The 27,062-nt window shown below is 40.4% G+C and overlaps 1 long non-coding RNA gene across 1 annotated transcript; it reads left to right on the forward strand.

The window, feature by feature from the left end:
* Positions 1–2,249: 2,249 nt before the first annotated feature.
* LOC121316544 lies at positions 2,250–21,921 on the forward strand. The gene is made up of 5 exons (XR_005950411.1): positions 2,250–2,338; positions 17,219–17,375; positions 18,591–18,650; positions 20,807–20,892; positions 21,102–21,921. It is a non-coding gene; the product is annotated as an uncharacterized LOC121316544 (long non-coding RNA).
* The last annotated feature ends 5,141 nt before the right edge of the window (positions 21,922–27,062 follow it).

Consider the following 27,062-nt stretch of genomic DNA (forward strand, 5'->3'; position numbering starts at 1 on the left):
ATTCCTCAATGTTTATCAACTTAAAGCCTCTCTGAGTCTGTCGGAAGGATGAAAGCACAAACGTCAGAAGGTTGTGCTTAACCAATCAGAGGCTGCCATTCGGTCACATGGTTGCAAAAAGCTTCAAGTTGCCTTCGCAACAAGCTATTGAAAATGTCATCTGGTCAGCCGTTAATGTGAAACCTGACCTGCAGATGGTGCTGTATTGAAAAAGCAGACTTTTAGCTTTCAGGGGATGTATAACTTGAGGTGGTACACGACTTTGAATGAACGCCTGCTTCACTTTAAATTAGGCATAATTTAAAAAGTTATAAAAACGCTTAAAAATGAAGATTTTAAAGCTGTTTAACATAAATAGTTGTTACCAATTTATAGTTTAGACTTCAAACTGTCAAAATAACACGAAAACTAAAAATTGTTCAGGGATGCCATTTTTTCAGTTTTCACCTCTGTAGCAAAAGAAATGTTGACGACATGTGACTGATTTTGTGGGAGCAGGTCACATATATACCACTTCCAGGTGTGGTAGACAGTATATTTCTTTCACTCCAAAAACATAACCACTACGCTACACAGATTAACATCTTAACACTTTCAACAGACTAGGCTACTATTTACATTTATCCTATCCAAACGGCAATATAATTTTGCTATTCCTGGTATGTGTGTGTGTATTTGTCTGTATTATAAAGTGAAAAAAGAAGTGATATCTGCAACCAAAACACATTGGAAATGTGAAAAAACACCAAGTTATCAAAAGAGCCCAGTCATTTTAAGTGGAGATATCAAAAACACGAGTTTCAAGAAACCATTGGGGCAACCTTGCCCAGCACAAAGCAAGTAGGCACAACTATAGAACCGATAGGGGCCAAGGTTGCTCCAATTGTTTCTTCTAACTTGTATAAAAAATACAAGCTAAGTTAGAAGAAACAATTGGGGCAGCCTTTGTCCCCATTGGTTTTACAATTGAGCTTATTTGCTTTGCATGTATAACATTGCCTCATCATTTCTTTTCATATCAATGCTTATTGATGCAATACAACATTTTAAAACAGTAATTATAACTAGATTTCAACCAGAAATTTAATTTAAATATAATTTTCTGCGGATCCACTGTGTAAGACATTATACAGCAGCTATGCATTCCGGTACTATGGCAGAGCAAAAGCTCTGCCTGTAAATAGTATTGCTATTTTTGTGTTTTGGTGGTGGTTGGTAAGGATGGCCAAAAACATGTGAGAATGTGGCTGCTCCAAATAGAATATTTGTTGATAACTACGTAAATTTACCATGATTTAAGTAGACCCCTACCTATAATACATTGCCCTGGCAACATTTTTTGGGAAGAGCTGGGGGTTAGGATTTTAGTGCTTGTTTGTCCTAATGTAGACCCTCAACTTTAGTATCTTGGTATTCCTGAACCGATAACAGGTTAAACCTTTAAAAAGTGTAATAGAGTCTTGATGAGGAAGGTAATGTTGGGAATAGTTTGGCCATGGTTACTAATAGTAGGAAAACTACAGAAAATTTAATTATTATTAATGTATATTAATGGTTCCATAAAACACAAGTTTTTCCTATGCAGTTATTAACGCTGACTGAGACCTACTCTTTGTGTAATGGAATCGTGTCTTTATACAATGTTCTCAATGTTTTAAATCTCTTTAGACCAGCACCAGAGATGTACATTATCAACTTCACAGGAAGTGACATCGGCTTTGACATCCTCTGATAGCCAGACAACTCCAGCTGTAAGTCTTCTTAGAAATAATAGAATTCCAGCATTCAATGAAAGGAATGCAGTGAGTCAGAATGACACAGAATCCCTATCTGTTGGCAAAAGACAGACAGGAACAGACAGTGACAGGCAGGAAGCACTGAGTCGTACAAACATTTGGCAGTTGATTTGTATATTCCTGTTCAATTTGCAGACTTCGTGTACATCATTTTATAAATGGAAATTCAAAAAGTGTGCTGGGAAGAGGGAAACAGAAACTGTTTCTGTAATTCATGCATGTACATTTTTTTTTATTTATTATGGTTGACTACACTTCACAGCATGCTTGTTTGAAATAAATAATCTATATTTAATAGTAAAATATTTTAATAGAAAAACTAATTTGACTAGAGCATTGTTCTAGCTAAGTTTCTAGAGTTAAAAAGCATGGCTGGCTTTGACGTCATGGATGAATGTTTATTCTTGTGTCTCTAAATGTACTCTAGCTGTTTCTATTTTCTTTATCATTGCTCAGTCCTGTTGAAATGGAGGAACAAGCAGTTAAGAAGCAATTAGACAGAGTCTGCTGGAAGATATTAGGAATTGCTCAACTGAACCAAGGTTTGATTGTTAATTTTTTACTTTTGTATTTTGAATGTAGTGCATTTAATTGTAATTTTTATTTGGCTGTGTCAAATAATCTCCACATTGAACCTACATATTTAATTTTCACCTTGTGGTTTTTTTAAGCTTTTGTTTTGATACATACATGTATGAATCTTCTATATTTTACATTTTAAAAAAATTCAAAAATGATTTACAGCTGGCGGTGAGGCCAGTGACCAATTATTTTCTCCTTAAGGAGCTGCCAAAATTATTTTTACAGATGTAATTCTCTGGATGGTATTTATAATAGGGTAACTCCTATAACCACATTTTTTTTGGTTTCTTATAGGTGAGCAAATGTCATATATCTTTAAAATAGGTTCCAATGTAAATCACTATGAAATTACATTTTTTTTAAGGACTTGAAATTTCCTTAAGCAGACAGGAAGTGAGTAGAGTACTGTGGCAAAGTGGTAGCAGGACACCATATACATTATAGGAGGCTAGGTGTAAAACCTCCCATTGAGAATAATTTATAGTTTGCCTGGTGTTTCTTTTGGTTCTTGCTTGCTGCACTTTGAATTCCCACCACTAATGGCCGCTGCTGTGTGAAGGCTGTGGTGGATTACTAATTCTGAGTTAGATAGAGATTGGTTCTCTTTTAGAATTACAAGGAAACTGACAGGACTCAGAAGCGGAGGGCGAACCATGAAGTACTGGAGTGGTGCATGCGTTGTAACAATCTGCGACCAGTGAGAACCAAAGAAAGAAAATGGTTGGTTTACTGTTTAGGAGCTTACAATTGTGTATTGTTAGCTGAGAAAGATTTATTGCTTTTGAAAGAGTTCAATTAGAAAGGGGACTGAGCTGACTGAGAAGATGGAAAAACAAATAAAAATGAAACCGTGGACAAGGGTTTTTTTATAATACCTGTCTGAAGTACTGTGTTAGTGTGTCTAACACGAAGCTTGAAGACCTGGACTGGATTCAAACTGGATTGAGAATCGTTGGAATGGGACGCTGTGACAGGTGCGAGTGGTGTGGTGAATAAAACGATTGTCCAGACAGTTATGTTCCCAAAACACATCAGTGTTTTTAATAAACCAAACAAAAAGAACCACCCCTCTACCAGCAATGGTATCGGGGAGAACACGGCTCGTTTACAGACCAAAACAAAAACAATAACAATCCAACAGTTCCGTGCACAAAAGTGTGCTCTTTAATCCGCAGGGTGGTGCTGGTGTCGTGCACTGAGGGTAGTGCTCTGGTGATGCGGGCTGGCTCCGTGGCTGCAGCCTCTGGCTCCGTACTCCTCCTCTGCAACACACAACAAAACAACAAGTAACAAAAACAAAAAACTACAGGCTACCATCAAGGCTATTTATCTATGAGGCAGTATACCACTGTCTTTACACAACGTCCTTTCTGATCAGGAGGGAAATTTACCACATCAATCCTTTCTCTCTTTATCACAGAAGCACTGGAAGAAACATGGAGCCATGCAATTTACCAAGGCAAACAATGGGAGTACCACTTTGAACCTCACACTTATACTGTTTGTATTGGTAACCCGTGTGGATTTTAAGAGTGTTGGTGCAGAAGACAAGACAAAGAATAGACAAAGCATAGTGTTGCATTGGAAAGTGTTTCATTTCTTGGGACCCTATAAAGAGAAAGAAAGAAAACACAGCAGCTCATAAAGCAATAGTACAAACCTGTTGTTACTTACCTGCCTGGCCAAGAAGGAACAAACTGTGTTGGAAGTTGCTCTGCGGAAGCATGCTGTGCGATCCTGGAAAACAATACAGCCTGCAATCCTGCGTCTCACATCAAGGGGCAGTCATGAGACCGGAACTGGAATACAACACTTACCTTTGCCATTTGTCCAAAGTCTTGGACTTGCTTATAGGAAGTAAAGACAAACTTCCATGCATACAGTGTTTTGGTGGTGGTTCAGTACACTTGTAATTAATAAATTCGCCAGGTGACTTATTCCAAAATATTGGTGCAGTCTCATTATTTGCCGTCACAGTGACCTTGCCACAGATGGTGTTAGAAGTTGGATGCTAATTGAAGATTACTCAATTCCCATCTAACTAATGACTGTAAATTAACTAACTTCTGACATGGAAGATGTAATTAACACTCTGGTGCACACTGCTGTGGTCCAGTAAGAGACCAATCTTCAGGCCCGACAAGAAAGCTTAGAGCAGCGGAAAATTAACCAGCAGGTGCTACAGGAGTTAAAGTACTTGAGAGAATGTAGCGTCAGATTGGGTTGTAATACAATAAAATTGTAATATACAGAAGGGGATCCTAAGCCAGTCTTTGTGTCTACTTGGTTTCTTGTCAAAAACTCCCCCACTGACAAAGAATGCTTTTAAAAAGAGTCATAAACTAAATACCAGACAAGTGGCTTATAAGGTAAAACCAGTTTTGAATGCCTTGACACTACTGAGAGAGAACAGGACACCTCATAAATCCAGCCAAAAGGGGGAAAGGAGACTGTGTGGTCAAGTAGTTAACGAAACAGGCTTATAACTAGCAGGTACCTGGTTCAAATCCCAGCTCAACCACTGACTCATTATAACACCCTGAGCAAGTCACTTAACCTCCTTGTGCTCTGTCTTTCAGTTGAGATGTTGTTGTAAGTGACTCTGCAGCTCATGCATAGTTCACACACCCTAGTCTTGTATCTTGTAAAGTGTTTTGTGATGGTGGTCCACTATGAAAGGTGCTATATAAAGATTATTATTATATTATTAAACAGCGGACCAATTGAAAACACTGGGACATCTTGGAACAAGAACAACCAATGGGAAACACCCCACATGGACTCGGGCACAGCCCAAAACAAACAAACTAACCAATCACTGGGGTAAAGAGAGGAGTAGAAAAGGAAGAGTGCGACTTTCAATCAAGGCTCTTGACACACAAGCAAGTTTCTGAAATTTGATAATCTGAACACCAGCCTGCGACTGGCTTGAACAGAGATCATTTTCAGAAACTCAGACTGAAGATAACTACTCTAGTGTTTGCCTTGGTGTGGGAGTCTGCAATGTAAGATATCTGTATTCCTAAAAGTACTTGTAATCAAATCTCTAACTTAGCCCTGCTTGATCACCAGAGAACGAATTGGATGAACATTTGAAGTCGATAGAGATTTACATATATTCAGTCTTGTATTAGCTAGCAGTGCCGGAGTTTGCGGTGGAATATCCCAGACATAACCAGATGAAGAGTGCACATATTGGTGGAGGAACTGCAGAAGGAGGAGCGAAAATCAGTTAAGTATTCAATACATAGGGCCTGATATTTGAAAGGTTTGCGCACCACACAGAGGGGTATGCGCATCGCAAGTGGCCATTGTGCCAAAATTGAGCCAAGTTGCCACATTCGAAACGTCCTTTTGCGTGTCACAATCCATTCTTTAGAGATGCAAGGTACACCCAGTAACAGCAACCCCAACATAGGCGAAGATATGCTGAAAGGGTGTACTGGCCTCAGCACACATATGAGGAGCTCAGCAATGATGAAAAAATCGTGTCCAGGTATTGTCTCGACTCATCTATGCCACATGCTGCATGATGACCTGGCCAGAACAAACCTGCGCAGTCATGCCTTGTCTGAGGAATTGGTATTGTCTATCTGCATGTGTACCCTGGCTACCGGGACCTTCCAGAAGGTAGCAAGTGATACAGTGGGGATCTCTCAGTCAGCCGTGTCCTGCCACCTCAACAGGTTCATAACCGCGTTGCTGCGACATGCTGAGGAAAATATTAAATTCCCCAATACCAGAGCAAACAGTGAGATAATGCAGAGTTTTTATGAGGTCGCACACCTGTCGTGTGTGGTAGGTGCAATTGACTGCACCCGTATTGCTATCCGGGCACTTGTTCCAGATGTCCTGTTCTATCACGATTCCAGTTGTATTCGGAATAGTGGGAAATTTGAATAGCTATTCCATGCCATGTAAACAGGGTATTCCGAATGAATCTGTCCATATTCTGGATACCAGTATTCCAAAGACGCGATACCAAGTACCCACTTAGTATTAAGATACTATCGGAATACTAGCCCTTCTAGACACCTTATTCAGAAAACCAGTTTTTTTTTTTTAGACACACGAGTTGTCGTTTTATAATGTTGTGTGCCCAATAATGCCATTGCAGAGAACACAATTACCTTACCATTGGCCTCCACCTGTGAACCATTAAAGTTGCTGTCACATTTTCTGGATAAAAACCCCACTGTTGAAGGATCATTGGTAAGGCTGTGAATCTGAAGGAAAATGAAAATCAAAGAGCATTCTACAGAAGTTAGAGATAAAGTAATACAAATGCATAGATTAGGGAAAGGGTACAAAATAATATCCAGTTGTTTGGATATCCCAGTGAGCACAGTTGGAGCAATAATCAGGAAGTGAAAGCTGCATCACACCACCTAGGCACTGCCAAGAAAAGGCCGTCCCTCAAAACTCAGCGCTCAGACAAGAAGGAGACTTGTGAGAGAAGCCACAGAGAGGCCAACAATCACTTTGAAGGAGCTACAGAGTTCATGGCTGGGAGTGGAGTAATGGTACACCAGTCAACCATACCAAGAGCTGTGCATAACACTGGCCTGTATGGGAGGGTGGCAAGAAAGAAGCCATTACTCAAAAAGTACCATCTGAAAGCACGTCTGGAGTTTGCCAGAAAGCATGAGAGTGACCCAGCTGCGATGTGGGAAAAGGTTTTGTGGTCAGATGAGACCAAGATAGAGCTTTTTGGCCAAAACTCAAAGCGCTATGTGTGGAGCAAACCTAACACTGCCCATGCCTCAAGACACACCATCCCTACAGTGAAGTATGGTGGTGGCAGCATCAAGCTGTGGGGATGCTTCTCATCAGCAGGGACTGGGCATCTTGTTACAATTGAAGGAAGAATGGATGGAGCAAAATACAGGAAAATACTGCAAGAGAATCTGCTTCAGTCCGCTAAAAAACTGAAGCTTGGGAGGAAATTTACCTTTCAGCAGGACAATGATCCCAAGCACAAGGCCAAAGAAACATTGGAGTGGCTCAAGAACAAAAAGGTGAATGTCCTTCAGTGGCCCAGTCAAAGTCCTGATCTCAATCCCATTGAGAATCTGTGGCACTATTTGCAGATTGCTGGGTCTGCAGCTTTAGTTTGGACTGGAACTCATTCCAGGACCATGGGGCATAATAAGCAAAGGATCCTTTACCAGCCTCAGTACACACATTTAGGATTTTAAAATGCAAAAAAGAATGAGATCTGAGTCTATGGTTATTATGGGAAGCTATAAGGTATTTAGTTAAATAAGTATATAAGTGTATATCATATAATTTACATTGAATAGCCTTATATACCAGAATGTACCAGTGCTTCAACCTGCGTAAAGCCAAAGAAGTCCAGCCTACCAAATCATATAATATACAATGATTAATTGATTAAATCTTGTATTGTATTGTACCTCAATGCTACATGATATAGCGAGTTCAGTTTATCTAAAGTTGATGGTGATGTAAACCTGAATACTGCATCACCTTAGTCAATTTGCGGCAAAAACATACAAGCAATAAGCCTCTTTTTTTTTGTTTCCATAACATATATGACATGTTCATATCATAGTGACGTTTATAGCGTATTCCCATGCCCAACAGACGAGTGTGAAAACATGCACTCACCTCTGTCCAGCACACTGCCTTCCTTTTGTTCCTTTAATACTGCCCTATTAGCATATGGTAATGCATATGGTAATTAGAAACATGTAATGCAAATGTATTCTAGGTGGGCATTCAATATGCACATAGCGCAATCAAATATGAATTGGACGAAAGCCCTTATTCTTCTGAATATACCAATATCTGAGCAATAATTGTGATGCGCTAGTGCCAATAACTGCGCACCGCTAGTTCCAATAACTGCATACCGCTGGCTCAAATAGTGTCGGGGTAACAGTCCACTCTGTAGCTGGATACACTAGTACAAACGTGCAATAATACAGAGAGTGTTCGGAGAGCCAAACACCGACAGGGCACTCTTGCTGTGAAAGGCATGCTAATGTTTTCCTAAAGTCAGACCGGTGATACGATCAACCAATCAAAGACCTGTATTTTCTCTGCAGCAGGCCAATCATAAGTTAGCTGAGGCGGGACAAACAGTTCTGTTAACTGTAAGTTCTGTTAACTGTTTTTAAGCCGCTGTCCAGTCTGCTGAATGTGGGTGTTGCTAATTGTACAGAGACTGTTCATTTAGTGAGAAATCATGGTAGGCTACAATTAACATTTTAGGAGAGTATTTAGCATTAATTATTATTCTTACAAAAAAATGGCATAACGAAAAAAGTCCATTCCGGCGACACTCAAAACCTTACAAACTGGGCTTAATTATGATGTTCAAATGGGTGAGTAGAATGAATAACATAATGCATTTCTGTGTATTGTGCATATAAAAATGCTTGATTGATGTTTACTTTGCAGGTGAATTAACTCGTTACATTTACAAATCAGAGAGTGTGCTACCACAGTAGATTCTGTCACGGCACGACTTAGATAAAAAAAAAATCATTTAGAAAAAAAAGACAGTATCCAAAGCCTTTTTTTTATTTTACTTCAAAAACATACAGCTATGTCGGATCAGCTGGCCTTTAAAGAAACCTATATAGTATTTCCTTGTGATACAATACTGTTCGTATTCAATAACACAGTGGCATTATCAGTTCATTAATCTGAAAACTCGTCGCCTAGCTATGGAGCCAAGTGTGTATTTGAATGGCCCTGTATGTATGTGTGCATGATATATTGTGTGTTCTCGTCTGCTGTCATATCGGTACATACTGTAGCAACATCAATGATAGCAGCTTGTTGGGGTAATGCCATTACTAATGGTGACTGTCCATCATTCTGCATTCTCTGCATTTGGCTGTTGTGCGCAGTTGCTATATTGGTAGTGAATGCGCAGACAGTTTTGCGAAATTTGCGAATTACTCAAAAAAATGCTATATTCCAATGTCTCGCAACTGCTTTGTGTCGTTTTGGGATATCTCTCATTGTGCCAAAGCACTTTTTTTTTTTGCGAGACACAAATTTAGCAAGGGGATTGAGCAAAGATCGAAGATCGGGCCCATAGTGTTTTATCCTGATATGAACTCAAGAATAAGCCAACCTTAAAGTAAAATTAATGTTTTGTTTGAGGTAGAATGTAAGAAAAGTATTATTGCTTTCAATTCATGCTTTGAGTTGATGAACACTATAGTAATTGTTTGTTGTATGTGATTTATATAAATTGATGGGGGTTTAACAAGGTAATTATCATTCTGCATTTAATAAAGCTAGAATCCACATTTAGCTGTTTTGATAATAGATACAGTGGCTCTCAAAAGTATTCACACACACACACCCCCCCCCCCCTTGGACTTTTCCACATTTATTGTGGTAGAACACGAAATCAAAATGGATTTCATTAGGAGTTTTTGCCTCTGATCAACACAAAAAATGTCCATAATGTCAAAGTGAAAAATAAAATCTACAAATTGTTCTAAATTAATTTCAAATATAAAACAGAAAATAATTGATTGCATAAGTATTCACCACCTTTGCTATGGCACACCTAAATAAGCTCTGGTGCAACCGATTGTCTTTAGAAGTCACATAATTAGTTGAATGGAGTCCACCTGTGTGCAATTAGGGTGTTTCACATGATTTCAGGTTAAATACACCTGTCTCTGGGAGGCCCCACAGTTAGTTAATACATTTCCTAACAAAAACTACATCATAAAGACGAAGGAACATTCAAAGCAAATCCGGAATAAGGTTCTTCAAAAGTACCAATCAGGGGTAGGATATAAGAACATTTACAAGGCACTGAATATCCCCCGGAACACATTAAAGTCCATTATTAAGAAATGGAGTGAATATGGCACAACTGTGAATCTGTCTAGAACAGGCCGCCCTCAAAAACTGAGTATCCGGGCGAGAAAGGCACTAGACATAGAGGCTACAAAGAGGCCTATGGCAACTCTAAAGGAGTTAAAGTCTTTCACGGCTGAGCTGGCAGACTCTGTGCATATGGCAACAATAGCCTGGGTGCTTCAAAAAACTGGCCTTCATGGGACAGTTGCATAAAGAAAGCCATTCTTGAAAAAAATACACATCAAATTTCAGCTAGAGTTTGCCAGAAGGCATGTGGGAGACCAAGTGGAAGAAGATTATATGGTCTGATGAAACCAAAATAGAGCTTTTTGGCCTCAACGCTAAGCGTTATGTTTGGTGCAAGCCTAACACCGCACATCATCCTGAGAACACCATCCCTACCGTGAAGCATGGTGGTGGCAGCATCATGCTATGGGGATGCTTCTCTGTGTAAGGGCCTGGAAAGCTTGTGAAGATAGAGGGCAAAATGTATGCAGCAAAGTACAGAGAAATCCTGGAGGAAAACTTGCTGAAATCTGCAAGAGACCTGGGACGTGGGAAAAGATTCATCTTCCAGCAGCACAATGACCCCAAACATACAGCCAAAGCCACATTGGAGTGGCTTAAATACAAAAAGGTCAATATCCAGGAGTGGTACAGTCAAAGCCCTGACTTCAATCCTATTGAGAATATGTGGAAAGAGTTGAAAATTGCTGTTCATCAAAGGTCCCCATCCAACTTGATGGAGCTTGAGCAATTTTGCAAAGAAGAATGGGGGCAAAGATTGTAGTGTCCAGATGTGCAAAGCTGGTAGAGACTTATCCAAATAGACTCATTGCTGTAATTGCTGCCAAAGGTGCCAGGGTTATTAACGCCCTTCCTGAGCGGGGACGCTAAAAAAGCGTACTTTGAACTGGACCTCACAGCTGCTAATAACTTCGACCTGTTAAAAGCGGAAATCCTAGCAAGAACCGAAGTGACTGCCATAGTTCAGGCCCAGAAGTTTGACACCTGGACCTGCAATGAAGAAAAGGTAGCCTGGTTCCAGATATTTTACTTACTGTACTTAACCAAAAGGTGGTTAAAGCCAGAAGTCAACAGCTCAACCAAAATTACAGGACAAGGAGACCCACAGACCTTAGATGCATTCATGGGACGTGTGGAGAGACAATTGGTGACAGAAGAGCTTGCCAAAGAACCTTCAACCCATTCACAAAAACCTCATTGGCAAGAGGCCACAAAGAAGTCAAGGGGTGACTATTCCTGTTCGAAAAGAGAAAAGAAGCCGAGGGCTAGCGAAGACCCCTTACCGCCACCAGTTCACTCTACCCACATTATTTGTTACAAGTGCCGTCAGACCGAACATATAGCCTAAGACTCAAAGTGATAAACAAATGCAATGCAATATGGGGAATTATCATTGTATCATTGTGGTGTCATCAGTGTGTCATTAGTCACTATTTGTAACAGCAGGTACCAGCTATGGATGAATATTAATGGAAAAGTTGATTCAGGTAGTGCATTAACCATAGTCGATATGAGATTAATACCTGAGAATCAAAGGAATCATAACTTCCAGACTGGGGTGATGGGTGTACATGGGGATGTGAAATACTATCCTACTGCTGTATTACAGGTTGTGTTAGAGGGGTAGTGACTCTAATTAGAGAAGGTCTGGTTACCAATCTTCCCCACCTGGTCATATTAGGATGAGATTTCCCTGGATTCCAGCAGATATTGCATCATCCACCCTGCCAGGTCTTGGAGGAGCTGAAACCAGAGGAGACCTGGGGAGGCTCTTAAGTGTCTTGTTGAGCCTGGTAAGCATTTTGGAGGTTCCTTTTGAGATCATGAAAGTTACCTGTACCTGCACGGAGAACCAAGTGTTGCCTTGCGAAAACCCAGGGCCTGTATAACATACTGACCCCCCTGCTGCCAACTAGGTACTACCCACAAAAGATGGGACCACCATTGGCACCTCAGGGCGACACCCTCCCACTACCAGATAACTCACTACCTCTGGAAGACCTCTCCCTGCCTCCTCTGGGAGACAGCCTTTGCAGGCAGAAGGGGGTGTGGTGATGCCTAACCTGTTTGAAATATTCCCCTTTAAAAATAATCCTGCACAGGTGGAAACATGCAATCTCATGCTACTGTTGCTGTTTATTAATCTCTTCATTTTCAATCTAGCTGCATTGTTGGGAAGCCAAACAAAAAATGCACAGAAAGGCAAAAAGGAAATCTTCACAGTACGAGCCCCAGCATGTCAAACATGACTGGACTGCTCCACGCTTCTCTTGTTGGGGCAGAAATCGCAAGCAGCAAAGTTAAATGACTGAGGCCTGCCTTCCACACTTTGAGCGGTGTCTGCTTTTTCAAGCAGTGTTTTCTATCCCAGCAGGAAAGCTTAATGACTGAGGCCTCCCTTCCATCTAACTGTAGCAGTGTCTGCTTATTCAAGCAGTGTTTTCTATCCCAGCAGGAAAGTATAATGACTGAGGCTTGCCTTTCATCTACCTGCAGTGGTGTCTGCTTGTTCCAGCAGTGTTTGCCTTTCCCAGCAGGAAAGCTCAGTGACTGAGGCCTGCCTTCCATCTACCTGCAGCAGTGTTTGCTTGTTCCAGCAGTGTTTGTTTGTCCCAGTAGGAAAGTTCAGAAACTCAGGCCTGCACTCCATTCATTTCTGGTAGTTTTTTGCCTGATCCAGTTCCAGTAAAGTAAGGCAAGTATCATAAGTACCATTAACTAACTATTCCCTGAAAGAGAAGATGACCAACAGTCAATACTTTTGGGATGTGCCTGCCAAAGGTCAGATATTTACTGAGCATATGAAGGCATAGCAGGATCCACAACATTAAGTCGATAGAACCTGGTGAATGTGTGCAGAGTAGCCCAGCTAGCAATAGTACAAATATCCGTCAAAGAGGCTCCTCTAAAGAGGGTCCATGACATAGCCACTCCTCTGGTAGTGTGCAGGGCCACCCTCCCAGGTGGGGGTAGGCTGGCATTGATATATGCAGTTGAAACTGTCCACACTCCATTGGCACAGTCACTGCTTCGAGAGGGCTTGACCCAGGGTCCTTTCACCATGACAGATGAAGAGCTGGTCAGACTGATGCAGTACTCTCATCCTATCCATATAACCTCTCAATGCCCGAACAGGGCAGAGGGAATTAAATCTCTGGTCCGTCTCCTCTGCAAAAGGAGGGTTGTGGAAAGCCTCTAGTTCCACTGATTGATTCAAGTGGAAAGCTGTAACCACCTTAAGGAGGAAAGCGGGGTTCGTGTGTAACAACACCCTGTTTCCATCATCCCAAACATGCATACAGGAGCTGTGCACTGACAGAGTCAGTAGCTCACTAACCTGCTAAGCAGAGGTGATGTAACAAAAAGGCTGTTTTCATAGAGAGATATTTCAACTCTATGGAATGTATAGGCTCAAACAGGGCCTTAGTGAGTTTCTCCAATACCACTACTAGACTCCATTTGGGGAGGATGTCCTTTCTAGGAGGACATACCCTCCAAGCACTCTTTAAAAAACAGGGAAACTGTGCCAGGGAGCATTGAGTCAATGTGGACATTGCATGTAGATATGGCTGCTAGGTACACTTTCAGCATGAGGGGGATCTACCCTCCTCTAGCAAGTCTTGCAGAAACTGTAAAATGATTGCTGTGGGGCAATAAATAGGGTCATGACCTCTAGCCATACACCAATTTTGGAAATACCTCCACATACAACGACCTTGTGGAGGGGGCCTTAGCATTCTGTATTGTACAATACCGATGATTGCATCTGAATGGGACAGATGGTCCCGTTCAGGGGCCAGACCCACAGTTGCAGTCTGCCCAGATCTGGGTGCCAGAGAGTGTTTCTCGTCTGACTGAGGAGATCCGTGCGCAGCAGGATCTCCCATAGCTGGCCTTCCAGCAGCTGGCAAAGGTTTGCAAATCAGATTCTCCTGGGCCATCTGGGGGCCACCAGGAGAACTGTCACCTCTTCTCTCCGAACTTTCTCTAGGAAGTCTGGGAGCAAAGGTATTGGCGGAAATGCATACAAGAGCGTCTTGGACCACTCGTGAACTAGGGCATCGACGTCTAGTGGACCACAGCAGCAGAGGAAGGGGCAGTGAATCGTCTCTGCCATGGCAAAGAGATCGACCCGGCCCTACTAAACCGCTCCCAAATGTGCTCTACCACCTGAGGGCAGAGTTACCATTCTGACGAGTGAGGACCCTCCCTCGAGAGGAGGTCCATTGCCCAATTCACTACTCCAGGGAGATGAACAGCCCAGAGGGATAATAGATTCTTATATTGACGACATCGTCATACACACAGAAGGGCAGGCAGAACACTTGGAGAAGGTAAAAGCAATACTACAAAGTCTTAGAGAGGCAAACCTTACTGTGAACCCAGAAAAGTGCTTTGTGGGTCTAAAAGAGTTCCAATACCTCGGGTACATCGTAGGTAATGGGGTAGTGAAGCCTCAGACTTACAAGGTCGAGGCCATTAATAAAAAACAAGTCAGGGCATTCTTGGGCTAAATGTTTTTTAATGCATAATGACCACTCTGCGACAAATGGGGACACCTAGCCTAAATCTAAAACAGCACTGTCTCAGATTTTAATGAAACTCTATCTATTGTATTTTATTGGAAAACTGTAAATTTCAAATTGCATCTTGATTGGATGCAGATGATATTAAAAATATACAACCTTTAACTTTGACCTTTGACCCGGAGACTCAAAATTCCCCAACTTTACAAAAAATCAGAAATAAGAGTAAAGCTGAACATATTAGTTAAAGTTTTAAAAGACACTGTTAGCTTACTTCAGCAGAAAGTTATAAAGGTGTAGCCATATTAGAAGCTCTATGCATGTTGAATAACTTCACTGAAGCGGTCACAGTGGGAATCTGAAATCAGAGTGAATTATTAGAAGGAGTGCCCCAAATTTAATTAAGTGGTCAGCTGAGAGTGAAGGGGCGTTTGATAATATTAAGCGTAAACTTTGCCAGGATTTCACCAATAGATTATTCACCCTCCACACCAATGCGTTGAATGTGGGTTTGAGTGCTGTCTTGTCCAAAAAGGTAGACAGAGTAGAACACCCGATACTGTGTCTCAGTAAAAAGATGCTACCTCTGGAGCGCAACTACTCCGTAGTCAAAAAGGAGTGTTTGGCCATTAAATGGGCTATTCTCTCTTTACGATACTACCTTCTGGGGCATTCATTTGATCTCGTCACAGACCATGCCCCACTGCAGTGGTTAAGCACAATGAAGGACAGCAATGGCAACTCTGTGGTATCTGGCATTGCAACCCTTCATGTACCACATGGTACACCATGCGGGGCATGACAAACAAAATGCGGATTTTTTTTCCGGGAGGGGGGAGTAATGGGAAAGATAAATTCAGCCGAGTGTTCCTTTGGCTCCACTCTGAGCGGTGGGACATGTGACAGAAATACAATGATTCTTGGTTGTAAATCTCCCTCCCACTCTGTGAGGGCACTAAGCAGCAAGACGGGCTGGCCTGACAGTTCTTTCCCAGGGTTCAAGGGAAGTCGGCCAGATAGAAAGGAGGAGAGACCAGGAAGGTAAATGACGTGGCAACTGCAGATTGGAGAGGCGGTTGCACTCGTTTACCAAGGGGTCATGTGTGACAGCATAAAAGGGACGGAGAATCGCAATCTGTTCCTTCACTTTGGTTTATGCTTTGAACCTAGAAGGACTGAGAGACCCCAATGAAACTCGAACCATATTGTGAGTGTTTTGTTTGTTTGTCTGTATGTAATTTGTCTTGTTTGTAAATTTCTGGACGGCTAACACGTTTCCGGAGCTGTTGCCGTCTGCCAGCACAAAGCCAGAACTACACTTCACCACTGTCACGAAAATAAACCTGTATCACCCACCTCAAGCACTACTGCACACACCCAGGACTGGTGATGGTGTATGTATTATTGTGGGGTGGATATTGTTTATTATTTGGGTTTGCAATTCAATTGTTACTTACCCCATACGGTACACATTGCTGTGTATTGCCATGGGATTATTGTTTCGTCGCCAGACCTGGAAATTATAAATAAACCCTTTTCCAAACCGGACTACAATTCTCTATGTCTGCTTCATTCACGCACTGCATCACTCCTGCACCTGTATCCACTCAGCCACTTTGTCACAAAAACACAAGTAAATAAAAAGTTAGGTACATGCACAAATGCCAACAAAGTTGAAAATACATGCAAACTCTCAAATGAAAATGACAAATTTGAGTGGATGGAAACTGCTCACAGATCTATACATATTTGTTTACACATCTTTTAAAACACGATGATGGAGTCTCACTGGAAGACATCATGATGTTGCCACAGGACTCTGAGCACTGGCACAGAGTCCATCATCCATAGATTTCATCTATAAGTCCACTTTCTCCTTGTCCAACACCTGTGGAAATGTTATACAACTTCTAGTCTATGACACATATGAGCTATTCAAAAGTAGCATGGATTTTGTAACACAAAACGTCAAACTGTGTTTAAAGCATGTTTTATATCCCCTTCATTTTCTGATTTTGTGATTTCATTTCTTACTTTTAATTTATCTTATTGTTGTGCATTCAGTCCTCTATTGTTGTTCCTGCTTTGGTTTTTATGTGAAGTGCTATTGTTTCTGGAAAAATAGCTTCTGAAAAGACTTCACTAAGCTAAGTGGAAGGAAGTGTACAGATGAAATTAAATAGCACCCCATAAAGCTCAGGAATCCATTTGTGAACCATTACATGTCTTAACTGGTGTACCACTTATATACTTTTGTTTTAATTTTTATTTTATTTAGTAATCACCAATTATTTTATTATTTTCTCCCAGTTTGGCATATCCAATTATTAGGCTGAGCTCACCCATACCACTCTCAGGAGTGGCGAAGACAAGCACACGCTGTCCTCCGAAGAGTGTGCTGTCAGCTGACTGCTTTTTTTCTCACTGCAGACTCACTGTGCAGCCACCTCAGAGCTACAGCGTCGGAGGACAATGCAGTTCTGGCCAGCTTACAGGAAATAAAGGTTGCAACAAAAAAAAATACAGGACATGGCACTCGTCGCCAAAATAAAAAGACAAACAAAATGGACTATACAGACAAAACACGGTGAGCAGATATTTTAACGATTACAATTATTACTATTACCTTCGTCTCCAATCCCATTCTACACTCACCGAACACACAACCCCGAGTGGGTGAAAACATGTTGCTTTTATGCAGCTGTACCGAGACTCGATTGCTAATCAATCATTCAATTGGAGTCGCTGTACAACTGCACGTGAATTAATAAAGTGCAATTCCCCGTGCTCACATATTACATTTTACTTGCACGTGAAGTGCTGTGCAGTCCTCGTGCCTAAATACAAATATACATTTTAAACATTTGTGTTACACAGACCCATTTATATCCCGTGTACCAATGACTATAGACCAACATTAACACACAACACAAAATACACACAGAGACGGGCACTTTGCCACACCATTCCAATGGCTTTTCCTATTGAGTGGCAAAATATGAATCTCAGTATTAAGCTCACATGAGATTTTAAGCAATGTAATAATTAATTTTCTGGTGTAATACAATGTGGCAAACACATCTCAATATACAGTAAGCCATAGCAATCTACAAAAGCAAACTGAGCAGCAGGCAACATTTGAGCAGCAGGCAATGTAATATACAAAAGTGAATGTATGTAGCTTCTAGTTCTTACTGGAAGGTATACCCAATATTTCACAATATCAGAATTAGAAAAAAAATACTGCAACTTGCAACATTTGCTCATGTTTCTTTCCTTTCACAGCAGTACTACAAATGTATTGTATCATCTTAGTCTCAAATAAGTTGATTTTTCTTTTTATTCAGTGTATTTCAATGATATCAGAAAATGAGTATTGAAAAACTTTCTGGCTTAGTCATTTAAGTACAGTGTATAGTTAGTGTTTTCTATTAGGAGCGTTAAAACTTAAGCAGAAGAAAGCTGAAGAATTTTCCAGTTCTGGGCACTTTTTTTAAACTTTTAAATGTTACTTTATTATCAAAAAACACAGTTAATCCATGGTTAAAGTGCTTTTAAAAGCACTATAAACGTCTTAACCCATCCTCAGCACTATTCTATGACTTCTGTGAATCTAAAACAAGTGCAAACTGTTTTGTCACAGCAGTTTGAAATGATCTGGATATAGCCCTATGCTTTGTATAATGTTGTTTTAAACACAAGTCCACTAAGCACTAACTTTAATATATAGTTACTATTATTATTAAGATAATGCCAAATCCTTTCCATGTGAGCGAATGCTCTTATTTCTTTTTTGAAGTAGGGGACTGATGTGTGACACTTGATGAGGCATGCAGTATTATTGAAGACTTGTTTATATAATGTAAGTACCTACCCACGCCAATATATCGTGTAACTTATTTTCAGTCAGGACAATCTTGGATTAAATAACCACTTTAATTAGAATAGAAAGTCTTACATGTATCAAAAAACATTGACCCAGCAATGGGTGAATATAAATAACTAGAGTAAAAATAGTTGCAGCACAGCCTCATCCTTCAGAGCATCCTGGTGCCACCTGCTAAAAAACAAACAATAAAATAATAAATCTGTGCGACGTGTTCATCCTGGTGAACGAAAATATTAGGCAGAGCAATACTGTGTACTCCCCTCCAAGGAAAGAAAGCGAGGCTGAGAGATTCAGCTCAACTGGTGCACTGTGTTCATCCCAGCTGTCTGCACAAAAACAAAAAACGAAACCAAAAAACAAAACCATGAAAAATAAAAAATTGGTGCGCTGTGTTCATCCTGGTAAACAGTTGTCTGCACAAAAAAAAAAAAAATTAAAAGCAAAAATATATGTAAATATATACAGTTATAGTCAAAGGTTTTCATACCCCAATGGAAATGTATAATTTCTAGAAATTTCTAGAAATTTCTCGAAAACAAAGAATTGTAGAACAAATCTTTTGAAGCAGTTTTTTTTGTTTAAGTGGATGGGGACAAGAAAAAGATGTTTAGTTACTTATTTCAGCAATTTTTTTAGCAAAATTCCAAAAATGCTAATTCAAAAGTATTCATACCCTGATGAGGAACATGAAATTAATAGCTGTTGAGTCACCTTTAGCATTAATAACCTCTTTTAAATGATTAGGATATTTGTCAATGAGCTTTTGACGTGATTCTTTAGTGATTTTTGGCCATTCTTCAACTCAAAATTGTTCCAGTTCATTCAAATTCTGAGGACTTCTCTTGTGCGCAGCCTTCTTCAACTCATACCAAAGATTATCAATCAGATTTAGATCGACACTTTGACTAGGCCATTCCAGAACCTTCATTTTATTCTTTAACCATTCTGAAGTAGATTTTGATGTGTGCTTTGGATCATTGTCATGTTGGAACTTCCAGTTGTGCTTTAATCCAAGTTTTGTAGTGGCGGGTTTCAGATGATTGACCAATATCTTTTGGTATGCTATGGAATACATTTAACCATGTATTGGAACTACATTTCCTGTACCATTAGAGAGAAAAAACAGCACCGTAGAAGCATATTACTACCTCCATGCTTGACAGTAGATATGGTGTTCTTTTCTTTGTACACCTCATCAGAATTTTTCCAAATGTAACGACTATAAGTGTGACCAAATAGCTCAAAATGTTGTTTCATCGCTCCACAAAACCTTTAACCAGAACTCATATCCATCATTCAAATGCCATTTTGAAAATTTTAAGAAATTGTCCTTGGGGTTACGTTTTCCTAAGAGTGGCTTTTTCCTTGGCCTGCGACCATTGAGACCTTCACCATGCAATACTCGACCTATGGTTGAAATGGAAACCACAGTCCCATTTGCAAGCAATTCACTTTGAATATCTTTGGCAGTCAATCTTGAATTGTCGTTACCCTTCCTCACAATTCTTCTACTTGTTCTTGGTGAAAGAACCTTCTTTCTTCTAGACCGAGGGAGTCTTGTGACAGTACCATGAGTCTTGTGCTTCTTGATAATAGAAACAATTGTTGAAATTGGGATACTCAAATGCTTGGAAATCTTCTTGTGTTCTCCAGCTTTATGACAATAAAAAATGTGTTGCCTAAGGTGTTCACATAGCTTTTTACTGTTTCCATGATTGACTTATCGGTAATGACAGCAGTCATACTATTCTTAACCCCTTTATACTCTCTAAGACTGTTCACCTACAATCCAGCATTGTCTAGACTTTTCTACAATTAATTATTATATTGAAATTTTTAGCACCTTGTAGACAATAATATCATAGCATCAAAGGGTATGAATACTTTTGAATTAGCGTGTTTGGAGTTTTGCAAAAAAATTGCTGAAATAAAAAAATTATAGACATCTATTTCTTGTAACCTTTATTCCTCATCTACAAAAGCAAAACTTTTGCTACAAACGATTTTTCCTAAAATTCTTTGTTTTCGAGAAATTTCTAGAAATTATAAATTTCCATTGATGTGTGTAAACATTTGACTACAGATAGATATTTAACCTCTTCTCCTTCCTTCCCCCCTACCTGTTTTAGATGTCACCAGCTAGGACACCAGGTCAGGTCATGCCCATCTGCGATGGAGTGTGATGTGGCAGCTTGCAATTGGGCATTAGAAGCAGGTAAATGAGAGTAAAATGGACAGGAGAGGCCTTGTATTGTTGATGTGGTTTTATGGAATGTAGAACCCACGCATTAGTGGACACAGGGTGTGAGCAGCCCTTATTTCAGACAACTCTCTTGGGTGGTGTGTCGTGGCAGCCACGAGGCCAATGATTGGTGATATTTTCCCCTTACATGCTCAAATGTTTTCCCTTATTTTCCATCCTAGAAATACAAACAAAGAGAGAAGGACCAAAAATGGGAGGGAGCATCAATGAGATGAGGCTGTGTGGTGGGAGAGTGCTCTGAGAGTACCAAACGGCAATCAAAGGGAGTTTGTACACAGTGTGACCGAGAGGGCGAGGTTACTGGACCATCTATGGCAGAGGCTACTCCAGCCCATCTCAATATACCAGACAAGTGGAACTCTTTCCACGCTTCATTATTAAGGGGCAATTGTTATATAGGATAAACCTTGCCACAGGCACAGGACAGCCTGTAACACAATTGATAGTTCCCCCATCTTGTCGGCTTGAGGTCATGAGACTGGCGCATAATATCCCTTTTGCATGGCATGTTGGAGCTGATAAAATGAGGGAATGGATATTTGCTCAATTTTATTGCGTGGGGCTTCATAAGGAAGTGTCGAAATATGTAGCCAAGCACACCCTGGCCGAACAAATTGTATTTCTAAAATGGCAAAAAGGTATCAAGTTTGCTGCAGGAACACTTTTCAAATCATAGACACTTTGATAATCCACAAATCTTTACTTGAAATCTAGGAATTGAGAAAAGCAAATCAGGCGAAGTAATAAAATAACCCTAGTGATTGTTACTTATACTATAGCTGTTAATTTCTTCATATGATTTGTTCTAAAAGGTTGTGAGATATAAATCTATAGTGACAGTTTATAAGCTTTTTTGACAGATGAGGCACCAATGAAGAAATTATTTCTACCATTTGTTTTAATGATAATTTGTTTTTACTGCATCCATGTAATAAATACTACACCATTATTCTAATTATTGAATAATACATTAGCTCAAAGAGCCAGCTACCCTATATATATATATATATATATATATATATATATATATATATATATATATATATATATATATATACATACATACAGTGCCTTGCAAAAGTATTCAGACCTCTGACCAATTCTCTCATATTACTGAATTACAAATGGTACATTAATTTCATTCTGTTCGATATTTTTTTTTTAAAACATTTAAACTCAAAATCAATTATTGTAAGGTGACATTGGTTTTATGTTGGGAAATATTTAAAAAAAAAATAAAAAACTGAAATCTTGCTTGCAAGAGTATTCAACCCCCACACATTAATATTTGGTAGAGCCACCTTTCGCTGTAATAACAGCTTTATGTCTTTTGGGGTAAGTATGTACACAGTGTCAGAGTGATTTTGGCCCATTCTTCTTGGCAGATTTGCTCCAGGTTGTTCAGGTTGGTTGGACGACGCTTGTGGACCGAAATTTTCAAATAATGCCACAGATTCTCAATGGGATTGAGATCAGGACTTTGACTGGACCATTGTAGGACATTCACCTTTTTGTTCTTGAGCCACTCCAATGTTGCTTTGGCCTTGTGCTTGGGATCATTGTCCTGCTGAAAGGTGAATTTCCTCCCAAGCTTCAGTTTTTTAGCAGACTGAAGCAGATTACTTCCAGTATTTTCCTGTATTTTGCTCCATCCATTCTTCCTTCAATTGTAACAAGATGCCCAGTCCCTGCTGATGAGAAGCATCCCCACAGCATGATGCGTGTGTCTTGAGGCATGGGCAGTGTTAGGTTTGCTCCACACATAGCGCTTTGGGTTTTGGCCAAAAAGCTCTATCTTGGTCTCATCTGACCACAAAACCTTTTCCCACATCGCAGCTGGGTCACTCTCATGCTTTCTGGCAAACTCCAGACGTGCTTTCAGATGGTACTTTTTGAGTAACGGCTTCTTTCTTGCCACCCTCCCATACAGGCCAGTGTTATGCAGAGCTCTTGATATGGTTGACTGGTGTACCATTACTCCGCTCCCAGCCATGAACTCTGTAGCTCCTTCAAAGTGATTGTTGGCCTCTCTGTGGCTTCTCTCACAAGTCTCCTTCTTGTTTGAGCACTGAGTTTTGAGGGACGGCCTTTTCTTGGCAGTGCCTGGGTGGTGTGATGCAGCTTCCACTTCCTGATTATTGATCCAACTGTGCTCACTGGGATATTCAAACAATTGGATATTATTTTGTACCCTTTCCCTAATCTATGCATTTGTATTACTTTATCTCTAACTTCTGTAGAATGCTCTTTGGTCTTCATTTTACTTCAGATTCATAGCCTTACCAATGATCCTTCAACAGTAGGGTTTTTATCCAGAAAATGTGACAGCAACTTTAATGGTTCACAGGTGGAGGCCAATGGTAAGGTAATTGTGTCCTCGTTAGGGCAATTTCTTTCATCGGTGCAAACTGGTAGCTTCCACAGCACAGGGGTTGAAAACTTATGCAAGCAAGATATTTCATCTTTTTTTTGTTTTTCTTAAAAATATTTCCCAAAATAAAACCAATGTCGCCTTGCAATAATTGATTTTGAGTTTAAGTGTTTAAAAAAAAAAACATCAAACAGAACAAAATTTCAATGTACCATTTGTAATATGAGAGAATTGGTTAGGGGTCTGAATACTTTTGCAAGGCACTGTGTGTGTGTGTGTGTGTGTGTGTGTGTGTGTGTGTGTGTATATATGTATATATATATATATATATATATATATATATATATATATATATATATATATTATTGTGGGCCTGGAGAGGGACGAGAGGATTAAATTCCTCCCTTCTGAACAACTTTGTTGTTAATTATCACCTACACCTGGTTCATATTGTAAATTAGAGGTGCAGGGTTTAAAAGCGAGATGGTCAGCCTCTTCAGGACTGCTGAGTAGAAGGAGGCAGAAGGTATGCTCTGTTTCCGAGCAGTCAATGCAAAAGTAAGTTGTGTGTTTTGTTTGTTGACAGCTAAACAGCTTAGCCGTCCTGTGTGTTAGTCAGGGACCTGTTCAAAGTGAAGTTAGGCTCTACGTTTGAGCTCAGTGTTTATTTTGTTTTGTTTGTTTTTGTGTTTAAAAATAAATTGGCTCTACAGCATTTTAAAATCCATCTCGTGTGTGGGTCAGTCTCTAGCACTGGGAAAAGAACCCAAGACAAGTCTGCGTGGCAAGTGTTTACAAAAAAAAAGGTGTGATATATATATTATATATATATATATATATATATATATATATATATAAAAACACAGCTTTCGGTGACTCCAAGTAAAACGGGCCCAGCATAGAGTACTTACTAAATAAACTGTTTTTGGACTGTAACTAAAATCATTCAGATAAGTCATTTACTGATTAAACAAAACAGATTTTAAACAAACACGAAACACAGAAAAGTTTTAGAGTACCTTTTTTTTTTTTTTTTTTTTTTTTTTTTTTTTTTTTTAAGCCCACACAGGTCTCTTCACACAGACTGGAGACTGCCCAGAACAAGCTTCAATTACATATGTTCATTCTAATTGCAGGTAGGTGGCATTCATTTGCAATTAGAGCCAGGTGAACCTCATCCTGGCTTTCTCTCCCATGGCATTTTGGGGGATGTAGTCTTTTGGCCCCTCCTGGACTATATTTCTCTCCTATTCCCCCTCATCTTGTCACATTTCCTCCCCCTTGTGTGTAGCACACCAGCCATTCCAAGGCCACTTCACCCACCTTTCAAACTCCACCACCCTCCCTCAAATCCCACATTGTCCCTCTTCATCCTTTCTTGGCAGACTTGAGGGTGGCAAACTCAGGAAGGAACCGTGAACCTGTGACGGGGGATCCAAACGTGATGACTGGGGCGAGTGATGCGCAGGCCAGTAACCTAGTAAATGCAGCAGAGGCGAGAGTCTCGGCTCCGGCACAGCAACGTCTGATTCTCCAGGGTGAATGTAAGTGACATCATCCGACTGTGCCGGGACATCTGGAGCTTCAGGGGGAGCAAAGTGGGAGACCAGATCGCTGACTGTGCCTGTTGGTGCACCGAATTGGGCAATAGATCCAGTACAGGGAGGTCCAGGCATTCCAGCAGACTGACCTAGAGTATGGGGCAAGAGACCAGGGATGGAGGTGGATGAGTATATGGACAGGTGGCATACGCATCAGTGTGAGTTGAAGGAAGGACATGGTGCTTTGCCTGCCTGGAGTATGGGCTCCTTCCAGATGTGTGCCCCCACGAAGACCCCCTTTTTTTGCAGGCCTTCGATCGGGATGAGGTAGAGACCTTGAAGGCTATACCAATCACTGCAGCGGATCAGGACAACTGCCTAACCTGCCTAAAAGGGTAGGAGTGGTGTTTTGCCACCTGACTACCATAGCCCACACCAGGAGGTGGAAGGGGCTGCCCACAGGGCTAAGTGAGGTACTTGTCCCAAAGAAAAAGTGTGGTTGCCCCCGGAAGAAGGGGAAAAAGTCAGTACAACCTCCAGTACCCATGAGAGAGGAGCTCGAGCGTCCAGTGCCTATGAGGGAGGAGACGGACGGTCCTGTGCACATGAGAGGGAAGCACGAGCATCCAACGCCCCAGAGATAGGCATATTTAATCTGAAATCATGTGAAACACATTAATTGCACACAGGTGGACTCCATTCAACTAATTATGTGACTTCTAAAGACAATTGGTTGCACCAGAACTTATTTAGGTGTGTCATAGCAAAGGAAGGTGAATACTTATGCAATCAATTATTTTCTGTTTATATTTGTAATTAATTTAGAACAATTTGTAGATTTTATTTTTCACTTTGACATTATGGACTGTTTTTGTGTTGATCACTGGCAAAAAAGCCTAATTAAATCCATTTTGATTCCATGTTGTAACACAATAAAATGTGGAAAAGTCCAAGGGGATGAATACTTTTGAGAGCAACTGTATATGTATTTGTGGCAAAGCGTAAGCCTTGCACAATGGAATATGTAGTTTATTGTATGTTTTTGTGTTAATTGTTAATATTGATTTAATTGTTTAGCTGCTGTGGCGTTCCGCTGGGGACGATTACCCGTCTGCGTGGAGCAGCAGCTGAAAGCAATCAGCTGTTCCAGCAGGCAGGTGGGCGTGTCTCAGCGGAGCGTCAGTATAAAAGCATGTTGATCGCTATGATCGGGGCTGCTGCAAGGCCTGCCGTTTTCACGGCACCTTTTGAGTTATAGTTTGGGGTATTGTGTTTTATTTTGCACTTTTTGTACGGTTTTCTGTATGTGTCCTCTGTGCGTTACCATCGCTGGTAACGTCACATGACCGCCTTTATTTTACTTTCACTTTCTTTTTGTTGTTAATAAATCCTGCGCGCCTGTGCCGGCGTTTCAACACCAACCTCAGTCTCTCTGTATGCTTGAACAGCGGCGACCCACACGCGTGACTCGAGGAAGACCCTGTCACAGTATTGTTATGGTGATGGGTGTTATTATTGTAATCTGTGTTGCATAGTGTGTGTATGTGTGTATTGTTAGTTGTTTCTTATTGTGAAAGTGCAATGGAACAACCCATTCACCAGTGTTTGTTTATGTTTGGGAGATAGTGTTCATGTAAGAATGAATGTATATTAATTGATCTCTGTAAGAATGCGTGCTTGAATGAAAATGTGTTGTGTTATAGTGTCTGTTTATTGTTTAATTTTTCCCGTGTGGTTGGGAGCTTCAGGGTAATTGAGTAATTATAGTTCCCAGTGTACTTAAGGGAACGGGTTCACTCTATGGGATTTGATAGTTGGGAGTCATGTGTTGTGAGAGAGAGAGCACAGTAAAAGTAAATAACAGTTGCTGTTTACGCTAGTTCGCACCAGTGTGATACTTGTTAGTGTGTTTTGTTTAGTGTTTTGTTTGTTTTGGCCATTGCACCAGTTGTTTTGTGTTTTATTTCAATAAACGTGAGCCCAGCAGCTCACATTACACCCCGCAATCAATGCATCTTGAGTGTACTCTGACCACACCCACGTCAGCCGTCTGTGAGAGGCATAAATGTAAAAGGTTCGATGAGTAACATTTCAAAAACTATGCCTATTATCTAGCTTCATGTGTGATTTATCAGTTGGATTATATATACATTGTATTGGGGATATATATATTATATATATATATATATATATATATATATATATATATA

Source organism: Polyodon spathula, chromosome 6 (genome assembly GCF_017654505.1).
Source record: "Polyodon spathula isolate WHYD16114869_AA chromosome 6, ASM1765450v1, whole genome shotgun sequence".
Classification (NCBI taxonomy): domain Eukaryota; kingdom Metazoa; phylum Chordata; class Actinopteri; order Acipenseriformes; family Polyodontidae; genus Polyodon; species Polyodon spathula.